Here is a 12,343-nt window from a genome sequence, read left to right on the forward strand (position 1 = left end):
TTCATACGGCCCGACAGGAACCCAAAGGAAAGAAGAGGCCTCATAATAGCTCATTCTCAAGAGAACTAGCTGCATAGCTTCCCAGGATAGTGCCCCCAATACTAACTCCCTCTAGGTCTCACATCTTAAAGGTCCCACCCCCTCCCATGTGGCCAAACTAAGGACCAGACCTCTGGGAAACGAGCTGAACAAAACCACCAGTCATCAAAATGTTTTCAAATAAAGGATGCTGACTTTAAGAAGCACTGGTGTCTTAACTCTGTAAAACACACAGTGCCCTGGCTCTTAAACTGTTAGTAAACTTCAGGGCAACTGAATGTAGGCCAAATAACAACTCTCAGGGCACGCAGATACCTTAATGGGATGTCAGAGAAGAAGCCATTAATTTCATGGTTGTCAGTTGTAGTTAAATCTTAAAGTGTGTCGAATTCCAATGTCTTAATCATTTAAGCAAGAATAAGCCTAGCGATGTGGCCGACACAGTTGGTGGTTGCGAGCAGAGGCCTTAGGAGGGACGTGTTACACACTTCATGGCTAAAGCCAGGGGCTAAACAGTCAACGCTGGGAAAGGTTCACTTGCTACCTCTAGAAAGGCATACATGGTAAACAGTAAGTACTTCTTACTTCTGCTGAAGCTCTTCCTCTTGTGGAAAGGATACGACTGGATTCTGTCCAACATTAGTCTATCAGAGCTCTGAAAGGTGGAAACCAGGTAGTTACATTAACAGATGAGTAATGGCTGGGAATGGTGGGGACCGGATGGGAACCATCTAAAGAGAACCTTCCCTTACGAGGCAGCATGAGCTAGCTACTCCGTGCAACCAACTGACGTCATAGGGAGGCAGCTGTGTTCCAAGCTCCTCAAATTTTCCAGAAGATGCTAGGAAATCCCAACTGTTGTGATCCCTTCATTTTTCTCCATTAGCAAGTGTCTAGATTTTCTTTTGTTTGTTTTTGTAGACCTGCATTAATGCAATGTTTTGCTTTGCTAAATACAATCGTGCTGAGCTGCCAGGCTTAACCCGTAAGTAGTACCTATCAGGGACTTTTCTTCCTATCCTCAGCTAAGCATAGAGCATTCATTTACAGCCTCTCTTTTGCCCTCTGCAAAAGCACGTATAGTTTTGTCTCCTTCCACCACTCAATGTGCCTGGCTGGCACAGCCAGGAGAGCAGGCCCTTAATGCTTTGGAGTACATTGGAGCTAGGAGCTGAACAGTCTCAACCTCTCTCTCTCTCTCTCTCTCTCTCTCTCTCTCTCTCTCTCTCTCTCTCTCTCTCTCTCTTCTTCCCCCCTTCTCTCCCCTTCCCTCCCTCTCACTCTCTTTCCCCTCCCTCCCTCTCTCTCTCCCCCCTCCCTCCTTCCCTCCCTCCCTCCCTCTCACTCTCTTTTCCCCTCTCTCCCTCCCTCCCTCTCTCCCCCCTCCTCTTCCCTCCCTCCCTCTCTCCCTTTCCCTCTCCTTCTTCCTCTCTCTCTCCCCCTCCCTCCCTCCCTCCCTCTCTCTTCCCCTCTTCCCTCCTCCCTCCCTCTCTTCCTCTCTCCCTCTCTCCCCTCCCTCTCCCTCTCCTTCTCTCTCTCTCTCTCTCTCTCTCTCTCTCTCTCTCTCTCTCTCTCTCTCTCCTTCTCCATGGTGTGTGTGTGCCTGTGTATCTGTGTGTTTGTGTAATTCATTCATATAGCACAAGATTCAATGTAGCATAGATGAGGGGTTGTGGTGGCAAGGAGTGTGGTTTAGTCAAGACAGAACATACTCAAATACCAAAATGGAGATTCATTACCCCAGAGAGACAAGTGGGGTGGGGGTGGAGGGCTACATCTAGATTGGACAATGGCATCGGCAGGGGTCTTTCTGTAGGAGTGGCTTTTTAAGGAGAAAAGGTGTGAATCTGCTAGGATGAGTTGTAAGTCCTGATTGGACAGGTTAGCCAGTGTAGTCAAATAATGAATTTTGATTTGCTAGGCCTTGGGTTTTTAGTCGCAGAAATGATTCAGTGACTAAATAAGGAATAGACCTTGGAGGCTAGCTTCAGGAATGTAATCTAATAGTTTAGCAGGGGAGAGGGAAGGAGAAAGGGCAAATTTTCCTGGCTCCATGTTTGCCCTTCAGTAGATGCCTGGGTTAGAAATAGTAAGGCCTTCTGAGACCTAGAGCAGATTCTAGCTCTGTGCCGTTCAGTGTCCTCTCTAGCCCAGGAGTTATCTGACAAGAGTCTGCTGAGCTCTTAAAGGATTGTTAGGGTGAGCCCAGATGTGCTTGCCAAAGCAAAGTGAACTGTGGATTTGAAAGCTGTAGGAAAAGATCAGATATCCCATTTTGAAAATAATAATTGTAAGTTGAACTAATTTGGATATATGGGTGAGATAAAAATGTGATGGTGAAAGCCCTTTCCCTGGTTTGCTTTTAATGTGGTCACTGGAAAATGTAAAGTTATGTCTGTTACTCATATTCTCTTCTGTTCGGGGTTGCTCTGTACCAGTGGTCTGGAAACTTCTGGAAAAGTCCAGATAGCCCTTGAGATTCCATGGGCCAGGTGGTCACTGCTGCAAATAATCACTGGGCTGGGCCTGTACAAAACTAGCCACAAATGGTGTGCAAAGGGATGAGTGTAGCCATGTTACAATAAAACTTTATTTACAAAATCAGGCAGGGGCCTAGATGGCTGGCTCCTGCTTGCTAAGAAACAGTAGGAAGAAGGTGATGGCCATTCTGAGGGCTGACAATCTTTCACTGGTTAATCAGGGTGCTAACTCTTTTTTAGAAATCCATTAAGCTAGTGTCACATGAGGACATATGTATTTTATATTTCCCTTAAGTTGACTTAAAAAGAGCACATCTGCATCAGTCCTCTTCCTATCTCAAGGGTATAGACATTTCTTCAGTTCTCTACCAGTGGTCAGCAGTTTAGCTTTCCAGAGTCTTGTGTTTCTCCGAGACCCTGTGGTTTTGTCCTATGCCCCCATTCTGTTTGGTACCCATCACTTTGGAGAAAATTGTACAGAGCCAAATAGGAATGACAAGCAATTTAAGGGGTAGTAAGAGAATAGGACTCCTGGGACATCGTAAGTATAAACTGTGTTAAAGATGAATGTGAGTTTAAGCCACCAAATTTGCCAATTGAAGCAAAATCCTTGATCCCCATGAGTTCCTCACGTCTGCCCAATGAATGAACAAGTTGCAGGCTTTTGCCATCAGACTACAGACACCCATTGCTGGAGCCATGCAGACTGAAGGCTAGCGGTTAGAGGACCTGATACCCATGACACCAGACTTCCTCCCAAGGGCAGCGCGTGCGACCTCAGACCCAGCCTGGTAGCTGCAAAGGCATCCTCCAAACCCAGCTCTTGCTTTTTCCACCAGCAGTGAAGTTGCAAAAGGGAGCTTCCAAAAGTGGAAACATTTTCAAATAAGTCTTTTAACTTTTCGCCTGTGGATACAGCTGCGTTGACACAAAGCCACGTTTGAGGCACGATGTCTCGGAAGCCTGGCACCGCGGAGTGTTTTTCTACTGGGACCCATAATTGTTGGCTTTTAAGAGTGGTCCTGTGTTCAGTTTTATCAATGTGGTACTTGAACTGGACTTTCAGCTGACCTCCAAAAGGAAATAGTTTTAAAAGGAAGAATTTTAAGTCTGCCAAAAGCCAGATAATGGCACAGCACAGAAAAAAAGCCAGCGTTTTGTGGTTTTTATATTAAAATACGAGTCTCTTAATGCCTCAAAACAGCGGCCAGAAAATGTGAAGTTTAATACACGAGGCTCGAAGAAGCCGTTTTAATGAGCTTTATTTTTCACTTTGTTCTTTGTGGTTTCCCCAGAAGAAGCAAGCATCCTCCTCCCAGTCCTCCTCCGCCGCCATCTATTTTTGCTTTTATACGAATGGCTGTTTTCATTAAAGCAATTTCAAACTACACTGAAAACAGCCATGCCCAACTCAAGGCCCCACACTTTGAGGAGTTTTCAGCTGTGGGCTCTACAAAAATATTGTGAGGAGCAAAGCCACCAGTCTCCGACTCATCCAGCATCCTGAGTTACTGTTCCCACTAAGACACCTCGCTTCCCATTGCTTTATCCGAGCCACATCCTGCAGTTTGGTTTTGCTACTTGACAGCATTTTTTACCTGTTCCTGAGAAGCCATGTGAGAAGCCAACATCTATAAACAATATACCATGATCAAATTGGCCTACTTAGCATTTCCACTTCCTCAGTAGGTTCTTTGAAATATCCCAGTCTGAAAGTGGAATCCATGGTAGAACATGTGCTTAGGATGCACAGAACTCTGGCTGCAATAGCTAGTATGGAGAAATGAAGAAAGAAGGGGTGGGGGTCTCATAGCCCTAGGGAACATTGAAAAAAGTCTTCCTTTGTGACTTTATTTTCAATCCGCACATCCATCTTCTGTTCCACCTCCATGGATGAAGGGACCTGAGGTGCTGTGTCTACTCAATCCATCCCTGTTTATCAGGCTCAATAGAGCTGTGTCTCTGGAAGTTGATCATGTGTACTAAGAAGGCTTCAACGTCATACCCTTCACTTTGTTTGTCCTTTGTGTGGACCCTGGTTGGAAGACACACAACAAGTCAGTTCACAGCAAGTGTGACTCACAGGCTAATTACATTGACTGCCATCTTGCAGCTTGCTCACAGTTGTCACATAGTAAGTGGGACAGGAAACACCGGCACTGCTCACAGAGCTTTGACCTACTGACAGTATAGGATCCCTAATGTTCCATATCTTTATCAACACTTGGTGAGGTCAGCCACTGAAGTGGATGCAGAGGGCGTTTCACAACAGCTGCAGGTTGGAGTTTCCTGTTAAGTAGCAAGGCTCATCACTTTCTGATGTCTGAGGATGGGGAAGGCTCTATAGTCAAAACCCCATTCAAAGCACTTCTGCTTTTAAAAGAAAAAGTCTTCTTCTCATTGGTTTTCGTGTTCTTTATATTGTTAGCCCGTGAGTTCATTGACAGACAGGACACACATGCACACACACACACACACACACACACACACACACACAGCATGCACACATGCATGTGGTGGTAGTCCCCCCAATATCTAGGAAGCTGAGCCAGGTCAATGTTTTGAACCTAAGCATTCAAAGTTGCCCATAGCAAAACCATATCTCAAAAACAAAACCCTGGTCCTGGTGACACAGACATAATTCCCAGCTACTCAGAAATTAATATTGCAAGCTGTGTTGCCAGCACGCCTCAGGAAGCTGGACTGCAAGCTGCCCAGGAAGCTGCATTGTGGGCTGCATTGTTCCTCCTACCCAGGAGGCAGTTGTATTGCAAATTCAAGGCCAGCCTGGGCCACTGTATCCATCACTTTAAAAGGAAATCTCTTGTTAAACAAAACCTTTACTTTTAATGAATTTGGGTCTTTAATTTTACTGATTTATCTTAATGGCTTATCTTCTTTAAAATATGACATGTATTTTATTATTTATTTGGGGTGTATGTGTCCATGTGCATGTGTGTCACACAGCACACTTGTGTGTGGTAAGAGGATAGCAGAAGGAGTCCTTCCACCATGTGGATTCTGAAGTTCAAAATTAGGCCCCCAGGCTTAATGGCAAATGTCCTTACCCGTACAGTTATCTCACTAGTTCAGGTTTATCTTTTCAAATGCTTGCTCTTTTATGGTTTATTTCATTGAGACGGTGGGTACTTTTATGTCCTCTTAAAGAACTCTGTGCCCCTCTTTCTTTGCCTTGCATCCTAATGGATTTCTCTTAGTGATTTTTGATTGGGGAGCATGGAAAGCTGGTGTGCTGGTTAGCTTTCATCAGCTTGGCCCCATCCAAAATCAAAAGGGAAGAAGGAAAACTCAACTGAAAAAAAAAATGCCTCCATCAGATTGACCTTTAGCAAGACTGTGAAGAACTCTCTTGATTATTGATTGATGTGGGAGGGCCCAGCCCACTCTGGATGGTGCTACCCCTGATTGGGGCGGTCCTGGGTTGTATTAAAAAAAAAAAAAAAGCAAACTGTGCATGCCAAGAAGTTGCTTTCCTCCACAGCCTCTTCTTCCTGCCTTGAGTTCCTGCCCTGACTCCCTTCAAAACAAGCCATGACCTGTAAGACAGAATAAAGTCTTTCCTTTCCAAGTGGCTTTGGATCACAGTGTTTGTCACAGCAGATTAGGACACCAGGTGTCTTAGTCCCTGCTCTATTGCTGTGAAGACACACCATGATCAAGGCACCTCTTAGTACAAGAAAGCAGGTGGGGAGCATGGCAGGATGAAGCAGGCAAACATGGTGCTGGAGAAGGTTCTACATCCTGATCCACAGTGACACACGGTCTCCTCGAGCAAGGCCACACGTCCTAATCCTTCTGTCCTCTCAAAGTGTTGCACTGGCTGATGTCCGACCATTCAGATATATGAGCCAGTGGGAGCCATTCTCATTCAAACCAGCACACCAGGCTGAAGCAGAAAGTTAAAAGGTAGGCCAGCAAATTTGTGGCTTAAACTGGAGCAGGAAGAGCCTGTTAGCTTGGTCCCTTGATGCACCAGAGGTTTGGGGGCTGGAGAGCAGATGACTAACTCTCATGCTGCTCTGTTCTCACCTCAACAGCATCTCCCCTTGGGGCACTTTGGGAGACTTGTCAGACTCCCTTAGGGAGCAGCAGTTCTCTTTCATACCGACTGCTTCTGATTCATTGCCTAGAGATGCTAAAAAGTTAATAAAGTTTATGTTAGAGATATTATGCCAGTGTCAGATGACCATTGCTTTTAAATGCACAGACACAGTCATCTGAATAATCCTCTCCTGACCATAACCAGGAAGTCAAACCTCCATTGGAATAACATTTACTCATCCCTAATTCCCTGACTGTTTCCCCCGCTTTCCATAAGCTCGCCTAAAAAAAGACCCATGTCAGTGATTCCATGATCTCACTTGTTTTCCTGCAGTCCTGGGCAAGTGTTTGGGTCTGTGTTTCATAATGAGACCCTGGCAGAGCTAGGATAGAGCTGCCCAGGCAAAGAGGACCAGAGCCAAGTGGGCAGGAACCAGGGAGGCACAGCAAGAAGACAGAACCTGTCAGTGAGTGACAGGTCTGGAGGCCGTGACTGTGAGGCTTCCTTTCCACAGCAGAGTGTCAGAGCAAGCAGAGTGTTTACAGCATGGTGGGCCATCCAGTTTGTGCTTGGATTCTGCAGCAACAGAGTTGAGTCTCCTAAGAGGGAGGAAATACAGCTTGGGGCTGATGATACAGTAGGAGGATAGAGGAGTCGCGCATACCTGGTTCCATCTGGGCTTCACTCCTTGTTGACCCAGTAACATTCATCATGGTGATTACCACCCATCCTAAGAGCAACGAAAGGATTGAACAGCATGCGGATGTAGACTGATGGTTTTCTGATTTCCCTCCCGTCTGTTTGTCTCTTCCTTCCTGTTGCTATACCAACGAGTAGCTCTTAGTCCTTACCTTTCATGTTCATTTTGCAGTGCTGTCCCCACCTCACTGAGCGGTTCCAATGCCTTAAACCTTCCCTGGACTTTCACACAAATCCCATCGGCTCCATGGTATCATCTTGCAGATGTGGGCTTATAACTCCCCCGCCTTCCCAGCATGTATCTCTAAAGAGTGGAATCTGAGGCTGCCCTGCCTCCTGAACTGTCCACATGGCTGTCTAACCAATAAACTTATGACTTCCAAATCCCCCAAACCTTTTTCTCCCTCGTGTTCTCTTCATTCTGAAAACAGTTCCCAAGTCCCAAAATTAGAACTCACAGATTCAAGAGCAGGTGGTTTATTTGGGAGATGATACCCCAAAACATCAAGATACCCCCAGACAGTCACCAGTAATTGACAGGGGAGATGAGAAAGGAGAGACAAGCGAGACTATCAGAGGCTGTTACCATGGTGAGCTCTGAGGAATGCTGAGAGACTCAGACTAGGAAGAAAAGCTAGGGAGTCTCATCAGTCCTGTCAGTCACTGGTTTTCTCCATCACGGTCTGCCTTCTCTTGGTACTTCCTGTTTGCCTTACACATAGCCTTAGGTCCTATAGGCCAGGTATAGCCTATATCTACAGTGCAGGCATTTACAAGTCATAAAGTAAGATATACTTTACAAAGTAGGCTGTACTCTGTCTTGGGTAATTCCTTGGTTTGGGGTAACTTCATGCTGCCTGATTATCTGCTTCCGTGTAAGCCTCCATGGCTCTCCTGTTTGCTTTCCCACACATATAACCTGCCCCTTTCAGAGTGTATATGGATACATCCCTTTCTGTTGGCATTGATGTTTTTGTATTTTGTCTCTTAACTGTGGCCCTCGCTGAGGTGCAAACATCTGACCAACAGAGACCAAGCCTTCTCTCATCTTTATGTGGCTCTTGGAGAAAATTAAAATCTGCCTACCTATACTCTACTCTCATCAGTCTTTACCCAGCATGCTGTTCTGTCATAGCCTTCCAATTGACAAAGACTTACTTGACCGGATTTTAGTCAGACTCCTGAACTTTCTCCCAGGATCCTCTGCGTACTTCCTTATACCATCCTGTTTTAAAAGAGCCTTGCTAAATTAGCCAGAACCTCCACTTTCTATGTCTGATCCAGTTCCTCAGCCTCTATCTTTGCTCCAGAGACATCTGCTCATGTGGCCCATCTTCCTGATAGGTTGTTTTCTAGAGAATCCCCCTCATGTCTGATGTTTCCACCCACTGCCCCCAGTCTGCTCTCTACTGTAAATCCCAACCTGCTCATGCTGTATTGAGAGTTTAGTCAAATCTGTCTTTCTGACTCCAAAATCCCATTGGCATGCGCACCCAGCATGTGCACTGCAATGGTCTTGAATAAAGGCAGTGCACATGATGTAATTTTTTTCTTCCAGACCCTATGTAGATTAGGAGTTCTTCAAAGTTAGAGCGAGGGCTGGTCTCACTTGCTCATCCTTGTGTCCCGAGTGCTTGTATCCTTGTGTTTTCGGTATGCAGAGAGCTCTGTGGCAGCATTGGAATTCTTGCCAAGTGTGTGTTTGCTGATCTCTAACTCCTTTCACTGCTAATTCTTTCACTTAAGGAAGCCATGGCTCTTAGCTGTGGAGGAACCAACAGACCGTCACAGTACTTTGACATCTCCAGCTACTTCCCTGGCTCCCTTAATCCACTCCTGAACCTCCTTCATCGTCTCAGATTGGACCTTGATAGAAGGTGGGCCATATCTAATAAGTTAGTGATTGGTTTGCTCCATTTGAGGTGGACTAATGAAGCTCCACTGTGTGGCTATGCAAGAGGACTAGCCTTGTAAACAGGTAGCCTGGGATGTAAACATGCAGTCTCTGGAGTCCCCGTGCCTTTCCCTTCACACCACTGACCTTAGAAACATTATTTTAACATGTTGCAGTCTAGTTGCAATATCTCTAGGATTCGGGCTGACTGGAGGCCAACTTCTCATGGATGCTGTCAGGATTCTCTAAGACCCCATGCCAGCTTGACTTGCAACTACTAACATTTTCAGGTCTCTCCTGTAGAGTACTAGGGAATTCATCTCCCCAGGAAGAGTTCGCCACCAAAATCTTGCAAGGGTTGCTATGGGGATATTTCAGGTCCCTTTCCCTTTCCAGTCTCTGAAAGTTGTGTTTGACAGTATCTGCCGGGTCCTGGTGAGACTGAGCTGCAGTGGACTGTGGTGGTAATTGGCTTAGATACCCATCCCACTCTTGTCCCACTCACGTTTCCACTCACCTACCAGTATTTCCTAGGATCGCCTCCCAAGAAATCACCTGCTTTCTTCTAGCCATCTGCAATGTTGTATGGAGCGCTGGCTCCAGGGCTCCGGTGCAAGCCTCTGGCTGTTATTATTTCTGCTTAGTAGGAAACAAGGTGATCAGAGAGAGTTAAGCCATCTCATCTACCCCCATGCTGTTGGCCGTGCCACGGGAAGAAGATCCCACTGTGGGTGGGGCTGGCTGTGTGAGAGCATGATCTATAACTGTCCCGTTTAGAGCCTGCATGCTCCATAAGGGCTGGCTCGCCTTCAGGGGAAAGTTGAGGAAGATAAAAAATTTTACTAAAATATAGAGTTACAAATACTTATGAGATGCATAAGCAAATGCACAGTAATATCTGTGGTACTAAAGTTCACTGAAGGACATTCAAGTAGAATAAGATGTCTGAGCCAAGCCTCACTGTTCATACCTGTAAACCTGAGGTTCAGGAGGCCAATGTTGGAAGAGATCAAGTGTGAGGAAAACATGGTCTACTTACTGAGTTTGGGGCCAGCCAAAACAACACAGGGAAACCATTTCTCAAAACCCAAACAAAGAGTCGAAAATGCAGGAGGAAGCTAGGAAACACTGGTTCACAGGGGGCATGCAAAATCTTTGATGTTGCCCTGGCTTTGGGCCACCTCTAGTTGCTCTGTTTAGTTTGTAGGGTTCATGTCCTCTTTTCTGGATTGAAGAGTTAATAGTTGAACTTTCATTAAAATTGCTTGCTTGGTTAAGTTTGTCCAACCAGTCACCAGGATTTTTGGCAAAACAACCATCTGCTTGTGGTTAAGATTTTCCTGGTCCTGTTACAGCCAGACTTGGTTATGTTTGGAGAATCATGAGGCTTGGCTTTCTGGGCAAGAAAAATGATCTGTCCACCAGACATGATGACTTTTGAATCTTTCTTTTCTGGGTCTTCTAAACCCTCTTCTCCAGGACATTGAATTTGACGAGAAAAAAAAGGTATCAAATTCTTCAGCTCTTGAATTCTGATCATTAAGGAATTTAGAAATACAAGAATGGAGAACTGGCGATAGCTCGGTCAGCAAAGGGCTTGGTGTGTGAGAATGAGGACATTCAGTACCCACATAAAACAGTCAGGGTTTGGGGTGGGCACTTATTTTTTTTCTTTTTCTTTTTCTTTTTCTTTTTCTTTTTCTTTTTCTTTTTCTTTTTCTTTTTCTTTTTCTTTTTCTTTTTCTTTTTCTTTTGTGTGTGTGTGTGTGTGTGTGTGTGTGTGTGTGCTTCTTTCTTTTTTATTCGATATATTTTTATTTACATTTCAAGTGAGTTTCCCTTCCTGAATCCCCCCTCCCCGAAAGTCCCATAAGCCCCCTTCCCTCCCCCTGTTCCCAAATACACCCCTTCCCACTTCCCTGTCCTGGTATTCCCTGACACTGCTGCACTGAGCTTTTCCAGGACCGGGGGCCACTCCGTCCTTCTTCTTGGGCACCATTTGATATGTGCATTGTGCCTTGGGTATTCCATCTTCTAGGCTAATACCCATTTATCAGTGAGTGCATACTATGAGTGTTCTTTTGAGACCGGGTTACCTCACTTAGGATGATGTTCTCCAGTTCCATCCATTTGTCTAAGAATTTCATGAATTCATTATTTCTAATGGCTGAATAGTACTCCATTGTGTATATGTACCACATTTTCTGTATCTATTCCTCTGTTGAGGGACATCTGGGTTCTTTCCAGCTTCTGGCTATTACAAATAGAGCTGCTATGAACATAGTGGAGCATGTACCCTTATTACATGATGGGGAATCCTCTGGGTATATGCCCAGGTTTCTGTAAGGCAAAGGACATTGTCAAAAGGGCAAAATGTCAACCAACAAATTGGGAAAAGATCTTTACCAACACTACATCCGACAGAGGACTTATATCCAAGATGTACAAAGAACTCAAGAAGGTAGACTCCAGAGAGCCAAGTATCTCCCTTAAAAATGGGGTACAGACCCACCCAGCGGTTCTCTACCCACTTGTGCATGCATGTGATTTCTGCCTGGGTCAATGTGTGTGTGGGTATGTGTGCATGATATGTCACAAAGAGGGGACCTGAGCTAGAATCTCAGAGCATTGATGCCCTGAGACCTAATATTCTTGGTTTCCTCGGTGCATGTAACAGGATATTAAATGGGATGAGTGTTTGGTGTGGTTTGTGTCTGGTGAGTTTTTAACCTTGTTTCTTCCATTTCATTTCCCTGAGGATCTCTGGTTTTGTCTTCCTTGGGAACAGGTTCTTGGAAGAACCTGTTTAATGCAAAAAAGAAAGCAACAAAACAACCCTAAAACCATACAAAGAAACTCACTCTGGGAGACCCTGGTTCTCAGACACTGTTCAACATGTACAATAAATGACAGTGACGAGACCAGTTTCATATTTGTTGGGAACATATCCATAGCATTCCCTGTTCCACACATTCCTACACCAAGAATTTCTATAGAATTTCTCTTTCATTTGTTCTCTCATGTCCTTTACATATAAGTTTCCTTAGTTTGTGTTTTCCCCTCTGCTAATAGGATCTGTGCCCTTGGGAGTTCGAATAAAACATTTTGGTCTCCTGTAATTTTAGCCCCCTCTGATCTTACTAGAAGAGCTCAGGGTTAAACTTAACT

At 45.1% G+C, this 12,343-nt stretch overlaps 1 protein-coding gene across 2 annotated transcripts in view; it reads left to right on the forward strand.

Moving 5' to 3' along the window:
- The window catches only part of Rin2 (Ras and Rab interactor 2), a 210,998-nt gene that overhangs the window by 70,552 nt on the left and 128,103 nt on the right, over positions 1 to 12,343 (forward strand). The window lies entirely within an intron of this gene.

This window comes from Apodemus sylvaticus, chromosome 5, assembly GCF_947179515.1.
Source record: "Apodemus sylvaticus chromosome 5, mApoSyl1.1, whole genome shotgun sequence".
In the NCBI taxonomy this organism is placed as follows: domain Eukaryota; kingdom Metazoa; phylum Chordata; class Mammalia; order Rodentia; family Muridae; genus Apodemus; species Apodemus sylvaticus.